Raw genomic sequence first — 17,739 nt, forward strand, 5'->3', positions numbered from 1 at the left:
CCTTTGACTGTAGAGACACTGACCCTCAGTAAGGCCATTGCAATAGCACAGGTGTTTATGTCCACCAGTGATAACACCAAACAAATCTCTCAGCACACAAGTGCTAACAATGTTCATAAACTAACTGGAACTGTGTTTGCGAGCAGAAATGTACAGGGCAGAACCCACGAGTCTGCAACTGCAAGCAGGCCTCAGGTGACCCAGATGACTCAGAGACCCCAACAAAGGATGAATGCAAGGCAATTCACACCTTGTTGGCATTGTGGAGGCTTCCATTCAGCCTATTCATGCCGTTTCAAAGGGTATGTTTGAAAGAGCTGTGGAACAATGGGGCACCTCCAACGAGCTTGCAAACGAGCTGCAAGCTCTGCAAAACCTGCTAACCACCACATGGCAGAGGAAGATCGGTCCATGGTTGATCAAAGCAATTTCGAGCCTCAGAGAGAGGAGGAAGATGCTGAAGTACATGAGGTGCACACATTTTCGATGAAATGTCCACCTATAATGCTAAACGTAAAATTGAATGGCTTACCCGTAGCCATGGAACTGGTCACTGGCGCTAGCCAATCCATTGTGGGTAAAAAGATATTTGAGAGACTGTGGTGCAACAAGTCATTCAGACCAGCCCTGAGCCCCATCCACATGAAACTGACAACGTACACCAAAGAGCTTATCACTGTCCTGGGCAGCGCCATAGTCAAGGTCACCTACGAGGGCAGGGTGCACGAACTGCTACTCTGGATTTTCCCGGGCAATGGCCCCACACTGCTTGGAAGGAGCTGGCTGGGAAAATCCGCTGCAACTGGAATGACATCCGAGTGCTATCACGTGTCGCTGAGGCCTTAGGTACCCAAGTTCTTAACAAATTTCCTTCCCTTTTTGAGCCAGGCATTGGAAACTTTTCCGGGGCAAAGGTGCAGATCCACTTGGTCCCAAAGGCACGACCCATTCACCACAAGGCACGAGCAGTACCTCACATGATGAGGGAGCGAGTGGAAATCGAGCTGGACAGGCTGCAACGTGAGGGCATCATCTCCCCAGTGGAATTCAGCGAGTGGGCCAGCCCGATTGTTCCAGTATTCAAAAGTGATGGCACAGTCAGGATTTGTGGCAATTATAAAGTAACTATTAATCATTTCTCGCTACAGGACCAATACCCGCTACCTAAGGCAGGCGACCTATTTGCGACGCTGGCAGGAGACAAGACATTCACCAAGCTCGACCTAACTTCGGCCTACATGACGCAGGCGTTGGAGGAATCTTCAAAAAGCCTCACCTGCATCAACACGCACAAGGGACTGTTCATCTACAACAGATGCCCGTTTGGAATTCGGTTGGCTGCAGCGATCTTCCAGAGAAACATGGAGAGCCTACTCAAGTCGGTATCACACATGGTGGACTTTCAGGACGACATATTGGTCACAGGTCGGGACACCGCCGAGCACCTACAAAAGCTGGAGGAGGTCCTCCAGCGACTGGGTCGCGTAGGGCTGCGACTAAGGAGGTCGAAATGCATCTTCATGGCAACAGAAGTGGAGGTTTTGGGGAGAAAGATCACGGCGGACAGCATTCGGCCCACAGACGGCAAGACAGAGGCTATCAGGAATGCGCCCAGGCCACAGAATGTCACGGAGCTGCGGTCATTCCTGGGACTGCTCAACTATTTTGATAACTTCCTATCGGGGTTAAGCACCCTTTTAGAGCCCCTGCATGTGTTATGGCGCAAAGGTGAGAACTGGATATGGGGAAAAAACCAAGTCATTCCTTTTAAGAAAGCCAGAAACATTTTATGCTCCAACAAGCTGCTTGTATTGTATAACCCATGTTAAAGACTTGTGCTAGTATGTGACGCATCATCGTACGGAGTCGGGTGTGTATTACAACAAGCTAACGTTGCGGGGAAGTTGCAACCTGTCGCCTATGCCTCCAGGAGCTTGTCTAAGGCCGAGAGGGCCTACAGCATGATTGAGAAAGAGGCATTAGCATGTGTGTTCGGGGTAAAGAAAATGCATCATACCTGTTTGGTCTCAAATTTGAGCTGGAAACTGATCACAAGCCCCTCACATCCCTGTTCGCTGAAAACAAGGGGATCAATACTCATGCCTCAGCCCGCATACAAAGGTGGGCACTCGCGCTATCAGCGTATAACTATATCATCCGCCACAGGCCAGGCACCAAGAACTCAGTCGGCTACCATTGCCCACCACAGGGGTAGAAATGGCGCTGCCTGCAAAGTTGTTGATGGTGGCACAGCCTGCAGACTTGTTGATGGTCATGGAAGTGTTTGAAAATGATAAATCAACTGTCACGGCCCGCCAGATTCGGACTTGGACCAGCCAAGATCCTCTGCTGTCCCTAGTAAAAAACTGTGTACTGCATGGGAGCTGGGCCAGCATCCCCGTTGAAATGCAAGAGACAATCAAGCCGTTCCAGTGGCGAAAAGACGAGCTGTCCATTCAGGCAGACTGTCTGTTGTAGGGTAACCACGAGTGCTACCAAAAAAGGGCAGGGAGACTTTCATCTCGGATCTCCACAGCACACACCCGGGTATAGTAATGATGAAAGCGATAGCCAGATCCCACGTGTGGTGGCCCGGTATCGACTCTGACTTAGAGTCCTGTGTACGGCAATGCAGCGTATGTGCTCAGTTGAGCAACGCGCCCAGAGAGGTGCCACTAAGTTTGTCGAGGATCCATGTCGACTATGCGAGCCCATTTCTCGGTAAAATGTTCCTGGTGGTGGTGGATGCTTTTTCAAATTGGATTGAATGTGAAATAATGTCGGGAAGCACCGTCCCCGCCACCATTGAAAGCCTGAGGGCCATGTTTGCCACCCACGGCCTGCCTGACATACTGGTCAGTGACAACGGGCCATGTTTCACCAGTGCCGATTTAAAAGAATTCATGACCCAGAATGGGATCAAACATGTCACCTCAGCCCCGTTTAAACCAGCCTCCAATGGGCAGGCAGAGCAGGCAGTGCAAACCATCAAACAGAGCCTTAAACGAGTCACAGAAGGCTCACACAAAACCCGCCTGTCCCGAGCACTGCTCAGCTCCCGCACGAGACCCCACTCGCTCACAGGGGTGCCCCCGCCTGAGCTACTCAAGAAAAGGATACTTAAAACTAGACTCTTGTTGGTTCACCCCAACCTGCATGATCAGGTAGAGAGCAGGCGGCAGCAACAAAATGTAAACGATGGTCGCGCCACTGTGTCACAGGAAATTGATCTGAATGACCCTGTGTATGTGCTAAACTATGGACATGGTCCCAAGTGCATCGCAGGCACGGTGATAGCTAAAGAAGGGAATAGGATGTTTGTAGTCAAATTCGACAATGGACAAATCTGCAGAAAGCACCTGGTCCAAACAAGGCTGCGGTTCACAGACTGCCCTGAACAATTCACAGCAGACACCAACTTTTTCAAGCCCACAACACACACGCAAAGGATCAACGACACCATGCCGGACCAGGAAATCAAACCCATCATACCCAACAGCCCAGCAAGGCCAGGCTCACCTAGCAGCCCTGCATGGCCAACAACACGCCAGCCCAGCGAGGGCACAGCCAACACACCAGAACAGACATTTGTACCGAGGCGATCTATCAGGGAAAGAAAGGCTCCCGACTACCTCAACTTGTAAATAGTTTTCACGTTGACTTTGCGGGGGGAATGATGTTGTGTATCTGTAAAGCATGCACTCCCATGTTCCGCCACCAGGGAGCTCATCCCCTGAAGTCCCAAGGGATCCCAGCATCCCTTGGGAGCACTGTATATAAGCCGGCCCCTAACGCCTGTTCCTCACTCTGGAGTGTCTTATTAAAGACTGAGGTCACTGTTACTTTAACCTCCCTGTGTGCAGCCTCATCTGTGTTAGGAACACAATAGTTAACCCAATCAATATGTAGATTAAAGTCACCCATGATAACTGCTGTACCTTAATTGCATGCATCCATAATTTCTTGTTTGATGCTGTCCCCAACCTTACTACTACTGTTTGGTGGTCTGTACACAACTCCCACTAACGTTTTCTGTCCTTTGGTATTCCGTAGCTCCACCCATACCAATTCCACATCATCCAAGCTAATGTCCTTCCTTACTATTGCATTAATTTCTCTTTAACCAGCAATGCCACCCCGTCTCCTTTTCCTTTCTGTCTATCCTTCCTAAGTGTTGAATACCCCTGGATGTTGAGTTCCCAGCCTTGGTCATCCTGGAGCCATGTCTCCGTGATGCCAATTACATCATACACGTTCCCTACTATCTGCGCAGTTAATTCTTCCACCTTATTCCGAATACTCCTCGCATTGAGGCACAGAGCCTTCAGGCTTGTTTTTCTAACACACTTTGCCCTTTTCGAATTCTGGTGTAATGTGGCCCTTTTTGCTTTTTGCTTTAGGTTTCTCTGCCCTCCACTTTTACTTTTCTTCTTTCTATCTTTTGCTTCTGCCCCCATTCTACTTCCCTCTGTCTCCCTGCATAGGTTCCCATCCACCTGCCATATTAGTTTAACCTCTCCCCAACAGCACTAGCAAACACTCCCCCTCGGACATTGGTTCCGGTCCTGCCCAGGTGCAGACCGTCCAGTTTGTATTGGTCCCACCTTCCCCAGAACCGGTTCCAATGTCCCAGGAATTTGAATCCCTCCCTTCTGCACCACTCCTCAAGCCATGTATTCATCTGAGTTATCCTACGATTCCTACTCTGACTAGCACGTGGCACTGGTAGCAATCCTGAGATTACTACTTTTGAGGTCCTACTTTTTAATTTAGCTCCTAGCTCCCTAAATTCGTCTTGCCGGACCTTATCCCATTTTATACCTATATCGTTGGTACCTATATGCACCACGACAACTGGCTGTTCACCCTCCCTTTTCAGAATGCCCTGCACCCACCCCGAGACATCCTTGACCCTTGCACCAGGGAGGCAACATACCATCCTGGAGTCTCGGTTGTGGCCGCAGAAATGTCTATCTATTCCCCTCAAATTGAATCCCCTATCACTATCACTCTCCCACTCTTTTTTCCTGCCCTCCTGTGCAGCAGAGCCACCCATGGTGCCATGAACTTGGCTATTGCTGCCCTCCCCTGGTGAGTCATCCCCCTCAACAGTACCCAAAGCGGTGTATCTGCTTTGCAGGGGGATGACCGCAGGGGACCCCTGCACTACCTTCCTTGCACTGCTCTTCCTATTGGTCATCCATTCCCCATCTGGCTGTGTACCCTTTACCTGCGGTAAGACCAACTCACTAAATGTGCTATTCACGTCATTCTCAGCATCGTGGATGCTCCAGAGTTCATCCACCCACAGCTCCAGTGCCACAATGTGGTCCATCAGGAGCTGCAGGTGGATGCACTTTCCAACACGTCGTCGTCAGGGACACTGGAAGCGTCCCTGACTTCTCACATAGTAGAGGAGGAGCATAACATGTGTCCGAGCTGTCCTGCCATGACTTAACCCTTAGATAAACTTAAATTGGCAACAACAATGCTAAAAGTTATTGACTGATATAGAAAAGAAAAAGAAAAACGACTCACCAATCACTAGCCAATCATTTATCCCTTGGCTGTGACGTCACCTTTCAATTTCTTTCTACTTCTTTTTTGCCTCCCCACTGCAGCTGCACTGGCTGGGCCTCTTGTAGGCCTCACCAACGTCCCGCTCTGCCTCCTCGACGCTGCTGCTGCTCCCTCCGACTGCTGGGCCTCTTGTAGGCCTCACCAACATCCCGCTCCGCCTCCTCGACGCTGCTGCTGCTCCCTCCGACTGCTGGGCCTCTTGTAGGCCTCACCAACGTCCCGCTCCGCCTCCTCGACGCTGCTGCTGCTCCCTCTGACTGCTGGGCCTCTTGTAGGTGTGATGTGCGTAATCGTTGCAGTCAATGAGACCTGCGAAGTAGGGTCCTCCTCCCTCCATTTAAATATGCCACAAATACTGCCTGCTGCACCCTGGGAATGCCTGGTTTTTTAGGCGTTTCCTGTAGCAGGCATAAAATGCGGCGTTGGGGCCTAATTTTGCATCCAGGGTGCCAGCAGAGCGTTGCATGACGATTAACTTAATGATCTCAGTGAAAGTAGAGGGCAGAGCAGTAAGTTTTTGCACCACCGCAAACCATGAGCTGAATTTACCGACCGACCTTTCTCTCCTGAATTTCTTCAACTCCGTGCTTCTCTCTTCTCTCTGTTTTTCTATCTGCGCTCTCCTATCTCTCTTTTGTTGTCCATTCCACGCTCTGTTTAACGGAGTTCTCTGGTGTAGACGCAGATAAAGTGATTCCCAAGCAAATGATACAGATCTGTGATTAAGTACAGCAACATTTGTAATTAATGGCCAAACATCCCTGCTCTGCACAAAACACTATGAGGGAAAAAAAGGAAGACTAAAGAGAAATGAATTTTATTTTAAAAAGCACTTGAATAGTAAGCAGTAAATTATGGAAGATAAATTGTGTATGGAATGGCTGACGTAACTCACTTGACACTTGACGTATGTTTCAAAACTCTTTTATTTTCTAGTAAGAATAGATTGTTTCATAATTGCCATGTAATTATTATTTTTCTTTTCGGTATGAGTGGTTTCAAGTTTTAATTTTCAATTTCATACAGTCTGAGATCGCTGGCCTCATCTTATCTTTACCCAATAGAGTTCTGGTCCTGTGATCAGTTGGAGGCAAAGAGCAATGCTCACCAACGTAACATCATTCTCAAAAATGTCCTGCACTTTGCAAATATGAATAGCTTCATATTAGGAAGTGTTTTTCACCTGCTGTAAGCACTTTCTAGGTTTTCATCTGACAATGTCAGTTCACAGAACTTGGCATTTTTATTGCCTGCAAACCAATCTCTTAAACTGGTTTTCAGTGAATGGAAGTCATTTAAAAAAATGCTCCCACCTCTAACATGAATAGGAGACAGAAGAAGAACATTAAGTAAAAAGAAGTAAACTTGGAAAAGTAAGACGGGTTAGTATAGTTCGAACAGAGTAAAGTTAAAGCAAAGATGTGATAAAGGGACACTAGATCAGAAAGGAGAATAGGAGGGGTAACAAGGGAATGTGGGCAATCACAGTTAAATTCACAAAGGTAACTACAGTAGAAAGACATTCGGTTCAACTAGCTCATCTTTCAATCTCTAAATCATAGGGCCTGAAATCGGTGAAATCCAAGGCCCCTCAAGTGCCGCCCAAAGGCCCGCCGATGGCTGCCGAGAGACTGAGTGGTACTTTGCCTGGAAGATTCCACTAAAAGTGGTGGCAGTACCACCCGGTGGCCAAATGAGGCTTATACCGTCAATCGGGGTGGCAGCGGGTGGGAGCTCTCAATCTCGGCGGCAAAGGCTCTTGCCGCCCAAGTGCCGCCGAGGATGGAGTCGGGCCCAGGGAAAGTGGAAGAGCTAAAAATAAAAATTATTGCAAAGAAAAAAAAACACCAGACCACCTTCAGGGGACCACATGCAGGTAAGTCGCTGTAAAACAGTTTTTTTTAAGATGATCACTAGCCTTTTATTGCAGGTCTTTGTACTTACCTTTGGGGTTCGACCAGCCTCCACGCAGCAGTCCTTTTCCCTGCTGGCGCTGACTCCCGCCCGCATCAATCTGGCAGCTCAGCGGGCGGGAGGACACTTACGCTACTTGGCCATCAGCAGCCGTTAGCAGGCGGTTCCTGGTGGTACTCCCCTCCCGCCTGCTCCAGCCCAAGTGGAAACTGGCACAGAGGGGAGACAGGAGGCAAAACTCGGCGGCAGTCGACGGCAATGGGCGGCATTGGGCGGTAAGGTCATCAATATCGGGGCCATAGTATTTTACTGACTCTTCATTGATTCCAGAGTTTTTCTCCCCAGTATCCTACACAAAGGACCTGACATCAGTTCTACACTTTAAGTTGCTTATCCTTATGTCTCATTTTCCTGCAGTTGTGGTTTAACTTAAGATACTTCTCTGAAGTAACTGTTTCCATACCTCTGTAGAATTCTCTCTCAGTTATGTTCTTACAAGGCTGAAGAACATCAGTTTTTTGGACATTTCCTCATAACTGAATCTAATGACATTAGGAATCAAAATTATTATTTGTTTTTGTTTTTTTATAAAATTATATATAGTTTAGAGCTAATGTTAAAGTAATAAAGCAATTTTTAATGTTTCAGTAGCTTTATTACTGTAATGTTATTCTCAAAATTACAGTGTGAATTGAAACAAGCAATAGTGGTGAAGTGATTATGTTACTGGGCTAATAATCGAGAGAATGGGAATTCAAATCCCACAAGGGCAGTTTGTGAATTTGAATTGAGTTTAAAAAAAAAGCTGGTATCAGTAAGTGGCCATGAAACTGTCAGATTGTTATAAAAGCTCACTAATGTCCAATCGGGTAGGAGGCCTGCTCTCCTTACCCGGTCTGGTCTATATGTGACTCCAATCCAATACCAACGTGGTTGACTCTTAACTGCCCTCTGAAGTGGCCTAGCAAGCCTCACCATTGTATCAAACCGCTACAATGAAAAGTCGGCGGCCACACCACTCCGCAGCGTGGCTGCCCGATTTGTGGTGGTAACAGGCTATAAGGAGAGGGGCAATTTCCGCCCCTTAAAGTTAACAGGGAGGCTTCTTCAGGTCCCAACTCAACATTAGCTATTGGTGTAATAAAAACAAAAAATGCTGCAAGTATTCAGCAGGTGAGGCAGCATCTGTGGCGAGAGAAACAGAGTTAAGGTTTCAGGTCGATGACCTTCGTCAGTTCTGCCTGATTTGCTGAGTATTTCCAGCATTTCTATTTTTATTTCAGTTTCCAGCATCTGCAGTATTTTGCTTTTATATGAACGATTGGTGAACTGTGAGGCAATACATCTTTAAAAATTTGGAGCCAATTGATTAAAACAGGTTCTGTGGGAGGTACTAGTTTAGAACTAGTTATACTGCAGTTACTTGAAAATTCTAGTGAAGTGGTTATGAACGCGACCCAAATACTGGTTTAATCGTATTTTGGTTCTGTGCTGTTGATGACTAACTCTCATCTCACCTCCACTGGAGGATCTCACACCATGGCTGACTCGAAATGATTAATGACATTCCATCTGGTTCCTAAATATCCCTGCCATCCACTAATTCTTCTAAAATTCTTTGCAGATTCTGCTATTTCATTCACAGTTTAATTTATTGCATCCTGTTACTGTAATTTACTTGCAAAATTATTTGCAATGTTCATATCAACAAAATTTGCATGTCTTCATTATGAATGCTGTTTATCTTTTTGGATTTGATTTATGGACATCTGCTGTACCTCTCTTCCAGCACACACCGTGATTTACTTTCCCATTCTGATTAATGAATAACTTGTTATGTAGCTGGGCTTTGCTTTTATAATGAATTGACATTCGTCATCATGCTAAATTGTAGGGTGCATCCTTTTAATGCAGCAGCAATTCACTATTTTATTAAGAGTTGAACAGTAGTAACCTGTCCAAGGGTTAAAATCAGTTAAGGTGCCATTATACCATAGATACTGATTTGAGACTGATAGCTTAGCTATTAGAGTTACATTGAGCTGGCAGATCAGTTATATCACTGGTTCCATTTCGCTCTCTAGCCAAGGAAGATGGAACTTGCACACCTAATAATTAAATAACTAATTCATCATCAATTAATTAATGAATGAACAATTAACCCACTAATTCCTAACTTATGAACACTATAATTAACAAAGAGCGGCCTGTACTGACCCTGAAATGAGCTTTCGACCACATAGCCGCAGCATAACTAAGACCGCCTATTTCTACCTCCGTAACATCGCCCATCTCCGTCCTTGTCTCAGCTCATCCGTGGCTGAAGCCCTCATCCATTTGTTCTTTTGTTACCTCTAGACTTGACTATTCCAACGCATTTCTGGCTGGCCTCGCACATTCTACCCTATGTTAACTAGAGGCGATCCAAAACTCGGCTGCCCATGTCCTAACTCACATCAAGACCCGCTCACCCATCACCCCTGTGCTTGCTGACCTGCATTGGCTCCCGGTTAAGCAACGCCTCAATTCTTATCCTTGTTTTCAAATCCCTCCATGGCCTCTCCCCTCCCTACCTCAGTAATTTCCTCCAGCCCCACAATTCCCCGAGATGTCTGCACTCCTCTAATTTTGCCCTCTTGAGCATCCCTGATTATAATCGCTCAACCATTGGTGGCCATGCCTTCTGTTGCCTAGGCCCAAACCTCTAAAATTCCCTGTCTAAACCTCTTTGTCTCTCTACCTCTTTCCTTCTTCAAGATGATCCTTGAAACCTACCTCTTTGAATAAGCTTTTGGTCACCTGCCCTGATTTCACCTTATATGGCTCGGTGTCAAACTTTTTATCTCATAATATTCCTGTGAAGTGCCTTGGGACGTTTCACTGCATTAAAGGCGCTGTATAAATACAAGTTGTTGTTGTTGTTGTTGTACTGCTAGCTCAATGTTGACATGAAAAAATACATTTAGAAAATTTCCTAGCTGTCCAGTGGAACCTCTTTCCAAGTCTGCTTCAAAAGGTAGGCAGTCAATGTGAAGCCAAAGCAGTGTGACATTACACCACTTGGCTAAATGTGGTTCAGGTGATTTCAAATCAGAATTACACTCTAAAGTACATGTTGTTGTGACACCACTTTTTAAAAAAGGACGGAGAGAGAAAACAGGGAATTACAGACCGGTTAGCCTGACATCAGTGGTGGGGAAAATGTTGGAATCAATCATTAAGGATGAAATAGCAGCACATTTGGAAAGCAGTGACAGGATTGGACCAAGTCAGCATGGATTTATGAAAGAGAAATCATGCTTGACGAATCTTCTGGAATTTTTTGAGGATGTAACTAGTAGAGTGGACAAGGGAGAACCAGTGGATGTGGTGTATTTGGACTTTCAAAAGGCTTTTGACAAGGTCCCACACAAGAGATTGGTGTGCAAAATCAAAGCACATGGTATTGGGGGTAATGTACTGACGTGGATAGAGAACTGGTTGGCAGACAGGAAGCAGAGAGTCGGGATAAATGGGTCCTTTTCAGAATGGCAGGCAGTGACTAGTGGCAGGAGTGCCGCAGGGCTCAGTGCTGGGACCCCAGCTCTTTACATTATACATTAATGATTTAGATGAAGGAATTGAGTGTAATATCTCCAAGTTTGCGGCTGACACTAAACTGGGTGGCGGTGTGAGCTGTGAGGAGGACGCTAAGAGGCTGCAGGGTGACTTGGACAGGTTAGGTGAGTGGGAAAATGCACGACAGATGCAGTATAATGTGGATAAATGTGAGGTTATCCATTTTGGGGGCAAAAACACAAAGGCAGAATATTATCTGAATAGCGGCAGATTAGGAAAAGGGGAGGTGCAATGAGACCTGGGTGTCATGGTTCATCAGTCACTGAAAGTGGGCATGCAGGTACAGCAGGTGGTGAAGAAGGCAAATGGTATGTTGGCCTTCATAGCTAGGGGATTTGACTATAGGAGCAGGGAGGTCTTACTGCAGTTGTACAGGGCCTTGGTGAGGCCTCACCTGGAATATTGTGTTCAGTTTTGGTCTCCTAATCTGAGGAAGGATGTTCTTGCTATTGAGGGAGTGCAGCGAAGGTTCACCAGACTGATTCCAGGGATGGCTGGGCTGTCATATGAGGAGAGACTGGATCAACTGGGCCTTTATTCACTGGAGTTTAGAAGGATGAGAGGGGATCTCATAGAAACGTATAAGATTCTGACGGGACTGGACAGGTTAGATGAGGGAAGAATGTTCCTGATGTTGGGGAAGTCCAGAACCAGGGGACATAGCCTTAGGACAAGGGGTAGGCCATTTAGGACTGAGATGAGGAGAAACTTCTTCACTCAGAGAGTTGTTAACCGATGGAATTCCCTGCCGCAGAGAGTTGTTGATGCCAGTTCATTGGATGTATTCAAGAGGGAGTTAGATATAGCCTTTATGGCTAAGGGGTCAAGGGGTATGGAGAGAAAGCAGGAAAGGGGTACTGAGGGAATAATCAGCCATGATCTTATTGAATGGCGGTGCAGGCTCGAAGGGCCGAAGGGCCTACTCTTGCACCTATTTTCTATGTTTCTATGTTTCTATATTCCTATGATGACGAAACTACTTTGCTATGTCGGTATAGCAGGCCTAATACATTGCATAACCTCACAGGGTCTTGTCAGTACCCCTCTCAAATGAAAGTTCATTTCACTGGTGTTGTGTAATTACCTGAAATTGGTGTTCTGCAAATTGATAGACAATAAAATGCTCGGAACATTGGAAACAAAATGAAACCATTAACAGAAAAGCAATAACAATTAGAACTGTGCTTTGTAATAAAAAAAACAGATTTTTTGTATCCTCTGGCACTTACTCCTACTACTGCTGAAAATGAAACAGCCTTGCCTTGCACATTTCATTCAGTTTGACCCGAAGTGAGCCAAGCTGATTTAATCTGAAGCCAGAGCAATAGTATCAAAATTATTTTTTTCCGGAGTTCCATTATTGCTTAGTTGTGAATAAATTAAATCCCATCGTTTGACAGATCACATTCAGGCATATTTTCCACCTTTGGTTTTCAGAGCTCCAATGTCGTCATTTTTAAATGTATTAATGCCAACATTCTGCCACGTACAATCCCATGAGTTTTACGCTGTGAGCAATATTTCACTTTAATTCTGCTTCATAAATGTTACAGCTGCACTGCGGCCAAAGTGAAATCGCAGCTGTGTGAGCCCAGCTCTTGGAGGTTCTAACACTACTAGAGTTAATGCCAGAAATCTGGCAAATTCTGACTGATCTCTGATAATGCATTTAAATTGTAAGCGCCTCCAGTGCGCTCCAGTGCAGCCTTCGGCCACCTGAGGAAAAGAATGTTACAAGACCAGACCCTCAAATCTACCACCAAGCTCATGGTCTTCAGGGCTGTAGTAATACCCACCCTCCTGTATGGCTCAGAGACATGGACCATGTACAGAAGACATCTGAAGTCGCTGGAGATATATCACCAACAATGTCTCTGCAAGATCCTACAAATCCCCTGGGAAGACAGGCACACCAAAATCAGTGTCCTCGTCCAGGCTAACATCCCCAGCATTGAAGCTTAGCTGGGCAGGCCACATAGTTCTCATGCCAGACTCGAGACTCCCAAAACAACTGCTATATATGGAGCTCCTTCATGGCAAATGAGCCAAAGGTGGGTAGTGGAAACGTCACAAGGACACCCTCAAAGCCTCCCTGATAAAGTGCGACATCACCACTGACACCTGGGAGTCCCTGGCCAAAGACCGCCCTAAGTGGAGAAAGTGCATCCGGGAGGGCATTGATGACTTCGAGTCTCAACGCTAAGAGTGTGAAGAGATCAAGCGCAGGCAGCGGAAGGAACATACGGCAAACCAGTCCCACCCACCCCTTCCCTCAGCGACTGTCTGTCCCACCTGTGACAGAGGCTATGGCTCTCGTATTGGGCTGTTCAGCCACTAAAGAACTCACTTCAGGAGTGGAAGCAACTCTTCCTCAATTCCGAGGGACTGCTTATGATGATGAAGATGATGGTATTATCTAATGATACTAATTCAGCTGCATTAATCAGAATTCAGAGGCTCTTGAGACTCAGATGCATCTAAGACAATTTGCTTCATGAATTGGCCTTCATCTCAACTTGTTAATATGGTCCTGGAGAGGAGAAAGGTATTAATGCCAAGATCAGGTGCCAGCATGCCTGGCAGGAGATTGTTGAGAGAGTGAGTGCTGTGCCCCAGTCTGCGAATGAGGCCGGTGACTTATGTAAAAACACAAAAGTATGCCAACTCCTCAACTTAGGCAATCTCTCGATAATCGAGTCCAGATTGTTTCTTAGCATAAAGAGAAAACAAAAGATTATGCTCACACATGTACATTATTCTGTGATTTAGTAGACCAGAGCCCTCTGTGATGACTTTTCATCCTGCAGTGTGAGGCAAGGCAGTGAAACAGATTTGCAGGTGGGCTCTGAGGTTGGTAGCACCCCTGTGTAAGCACTAAGCTCAACAAAGGTGTCAGCGAGCACACCTCTAATCCATGCTATGTGGGAGCGGCCTCTCCGAAGCTGCTGGGTCTGAAACTGCTGCATCACGGTTGCTCACAACCAGTAGCACAGACTTCAGAGCAATCGGTAGAACCAAAGATCAGAGCAGCGTACATGCTTTACATCGACTATACCCCATGTGGTGGCTCAGAGGGGCTCTGTGGAGGTTTCCCTGTGGGTCCTAATCTACATCAACAAGCTGGAACCTCAAAGAGTGTACCAGGAGCTTAAGCACAGAGCTGGGAGATTCACAAACTGAGCGATTCGAATGCAGAGTGAGGAATTTTGTGAGCGCAGGAATTCAGTGGAGAAGAGGAAGGCGGTGGAGATGTCTCACTGAAAATGAGCAGTGAAGCCACAGAACCCAAAGTCTCTAGGTTAATAGACACAAGAGCAGACTTACGGGACAGCAAGAGGAGCGTCGCAGATAAAAGTAGGCCCAAGAGCCCGAAGAGAGTGTGAGTGTCAGGGAGCGAGGTAAGGAACATCAGCTCAAGAGAAGGAGCTGATTGGTGATTAGTTGGTGATTGTTTTTTTTTAAGTCTTAAGTTTATTTCTGTTAAGTTACTTAAAAAATTAAGTTCGTTATTAGTCGAATAAATAAAGGCAAGGCAGGGCAACTCTGTCCAGCGGAATGCACATCCTGTGCCATGTGGGAACGCCAGGATGCTTCCTGTGTCCTGGACAACCACGTGTCGTCAGCTGGAGGAATTCGAGCTCCGGGTTTCGAAGCTTGAGCAACAGCTGCGGTGCATCCATGAGGCTGAGAACTACATGGATAGCACATTTTAGAAAATTATCAACCCTGCAGCTAATGAGTGCGCAGGCAGGGAGGGAATGGGTGACTGCCAGACAGAAGAGGAGGACCAGTTAGGTATGGCAGGAGTCCCCTGAGTGCATCTTGCTCTCCAACCTTTATTCTGTTCTGAGTAATGGTGAGGGCGATGGGTCCTCTGGGGTGTACAGCCAAAGTCAAGTCCATGGCACCACAGGTGTCTCAGCTGTACGGGGGTGGGGGGCGGGGAGGTGAGGGTGGGAGGAGCAAGACAGGGAATGCAATAGTGGTAGTGATAATTAGGGGAGCAGGCAGGTGTTTCTGCAGCCGCAGACATGACTCCAGGATGGTATGCTGCCTCCCTGGCGCCACAGTTCAGGATGTCACTGAGCAGCTGCGGAACATTCTAAGGCGGAGTGGGGGGGGTGTTGAACAGCCAGAGGCCGTGGTCCATATTGGTACCATGGTGAGATCCTGCAGGCAAATATAAGGGAGCTAGAAAAGGGATTAAAAAGCAGGATCTCAAAGGTAGTAATCTCTGGATTACTCCCGATGCCACGCGCGAGTGAGTATAGAAATAGGAGGACCAGATGAATGCGTGGCTGGAGAAATGGTGCAGGAGGGAGGGCTTCAGGTTCTTGGGGCCCATGGCCAGTTCTGGGTGACGTGGGAGCTGTAGAGGCTGGACGGGTTGCGCTTAGACAGAGTGGGTACCAATATCCCTGCAGGGAGGTTTGCTCATGCTGTTGGGGAGGGTTTAAACTAAGCTGGCAGGGGGATGGGCACCAGGATGCAGCTTTAGAAAGGAGAAACAAAGGGCACAAAGGAGTGGGAGGCACAGATAGCACTAAAGCAAGAATTAGCAAGGTATTAGATGGGGTCAGACTAAAACAGAACACAGGATGGTCTAAGATAGGTTTACAGTGTATGTATGTAAAGGCACGGAGCATAGTAAACAAGTTTGTTGAGCTGCAAATGCAAATAGCCACAAGGGAATATGATGTCGTGGCAATAACAGAGACCTGGCTCAAAAAAGGGCAGGATTGGGTATTCAATATTCCTGGATATAAGGTGTTCAGGAAAGATAGGGAAGGAAAGATAGGAGATGGTGTGGCAGTATAGGTTAAGGAAAATGTTACAGTGCTGGAGAGAGAGGATGTCCTGGAGGGGTCAAGGACAGAATCTATAAGGCTAGAGTTAAGAAATAATAAAGGTGCCATTACACTACTAGATGTATTCTATAGGCCATCAACTCGTGGGAAAAATATGGAGGAGTAAATTTGCAGAGAAATTTCAGAGAGACGCAAGAACTATAGAGTAGTGATAATGGGGAACTGCAACTATCCTAATATAAACTGGGATAATGGTGTAAAGGGCAGGGAAGGGTAAGAATTTCTGAAGTGTGCTCAGGAGAACTTTCTTGATCAGTATGTTTACAGCCCAATGAGGAAGGAGGCATTGTTGGATCTGGTTCTGGCGAATGAGGTAGGTCAAGTTGAGCAAGTGTCAATAGGTGAACATTCAGGGAACTGTCATGTATCTCACGTTACTGTATATAACTGTATCTTACCATGCTATACATGACTGTAACTGGATATGATCTGTAACAATAAGCATACCTTACCACGAAGGTGCACTTGCAGGAGACACTCCATACCTGTCCCACTGAGGTATATAAAGGGAGGTCTCAGGCAAGTGCAGCACTGGAGAGCTGGAATTAAAGGTGCAGGTCTTGAGTGACCTTGACTTTAGCATGTGTCTCGTGTAAGTCTGTACATTAGGGTCAGGACTTAACAGTGGCGACGAGTTACAGGATCACAGAATCCACAGAATGGCTACCAACAGCTCAGATGAGAAATACAATGCTAGAGACAATTGGGATAACTTTATAGAAAGGCTCCAGCAAAGCTTTGTGACTGAAGACTGGCTGGGCAGCGATAAGGCAGATAAGAGAAGAGCCCATCTCTTGACCAGCTGTGGCTCGAAAACATACGCTTTAATGAAAGACCTGCTGGCACCCGAGAAACCAGCAAGTAAGTCATTTGAGGAGTTAAGCACACTGGTGAGAGACCACCTGAAGCCAGCGAGCAGCATACACATGGCCAGACACAGGTTCTACAACTACAGATGCTGTGTGGGCCAAAGCATACACGACTTCATGGCGAAACTTCAGAGGCTGGCTAGTTCATGTGAGTTCCCCGATGAACTAAGGAGCGAAGTACTGAGAGACTTTTTTATTGAAGGGATAGGCCACACAGGCATATTCCGAAAGCTTATAAAGACTAAGAACTTGACTCTAGAGGCAGCAGCACTGGTCGCACAGACGTTCTTGGCAGGCGAAGAAGAAACGAGGCTGATCTATACTTCGGGTACGACAACCAACGAGGCATCGGAACAAGGGGTTCACATTGTGAAACGACCGCTACCCCCACACACAGACAAAGGCAGGACAGGAGAGCAGGCCTTCAACTGCAGACAGTGGTGCCAGAAGCCATCAAAATCAAGGGCCACATGAATGGCCGATCGCACCTCATCAACCCACAATGCGAGCAATCAACAACAGATTGAGAGAAGCTTGAGGGAGATCAGCCAGTCGCAGCTCATCCTTCGGAAACAATGGAAACGGTCTGTGTTGGAGATGTGGGGGAAGGCACTCAACCAGGGTGTGTCGATTTCAGCATGCCGTTTGCAGAAACTGCAACTACATAGGACATCTGGCTCGCATGTGCAGAAAAACAACAGCTCGGCTGGTATACGAATCGGAAGGGTCGGAAAGCGGACCACAAAACGGTTAGAACAGTGCACGGGACGCCGAGATACAGCGGGTTAACACGGTCAATGTCCACTGTTCCTACACCAAGACGCCTCCAATTATGATGAGGGTTTTACTCAACGGGATACGCATCAACATGGAACTGGACACGGGGCCAG

Source organism: Pristiophorus japonicus, chromosome 2 (assembly GCF_044704955.1).
Source record: "Pristiophorus japonicus isolate sPriJap1 chromosome 2, sPriJap1.hap1, whole genome shotgun sequence".
Lineage (NCBI taxonomy): Eukaryota > Metazoa > Chordata > Chondrichthyes > Pristiophoridae > Pristiophorus > Pristiophorus japonicus.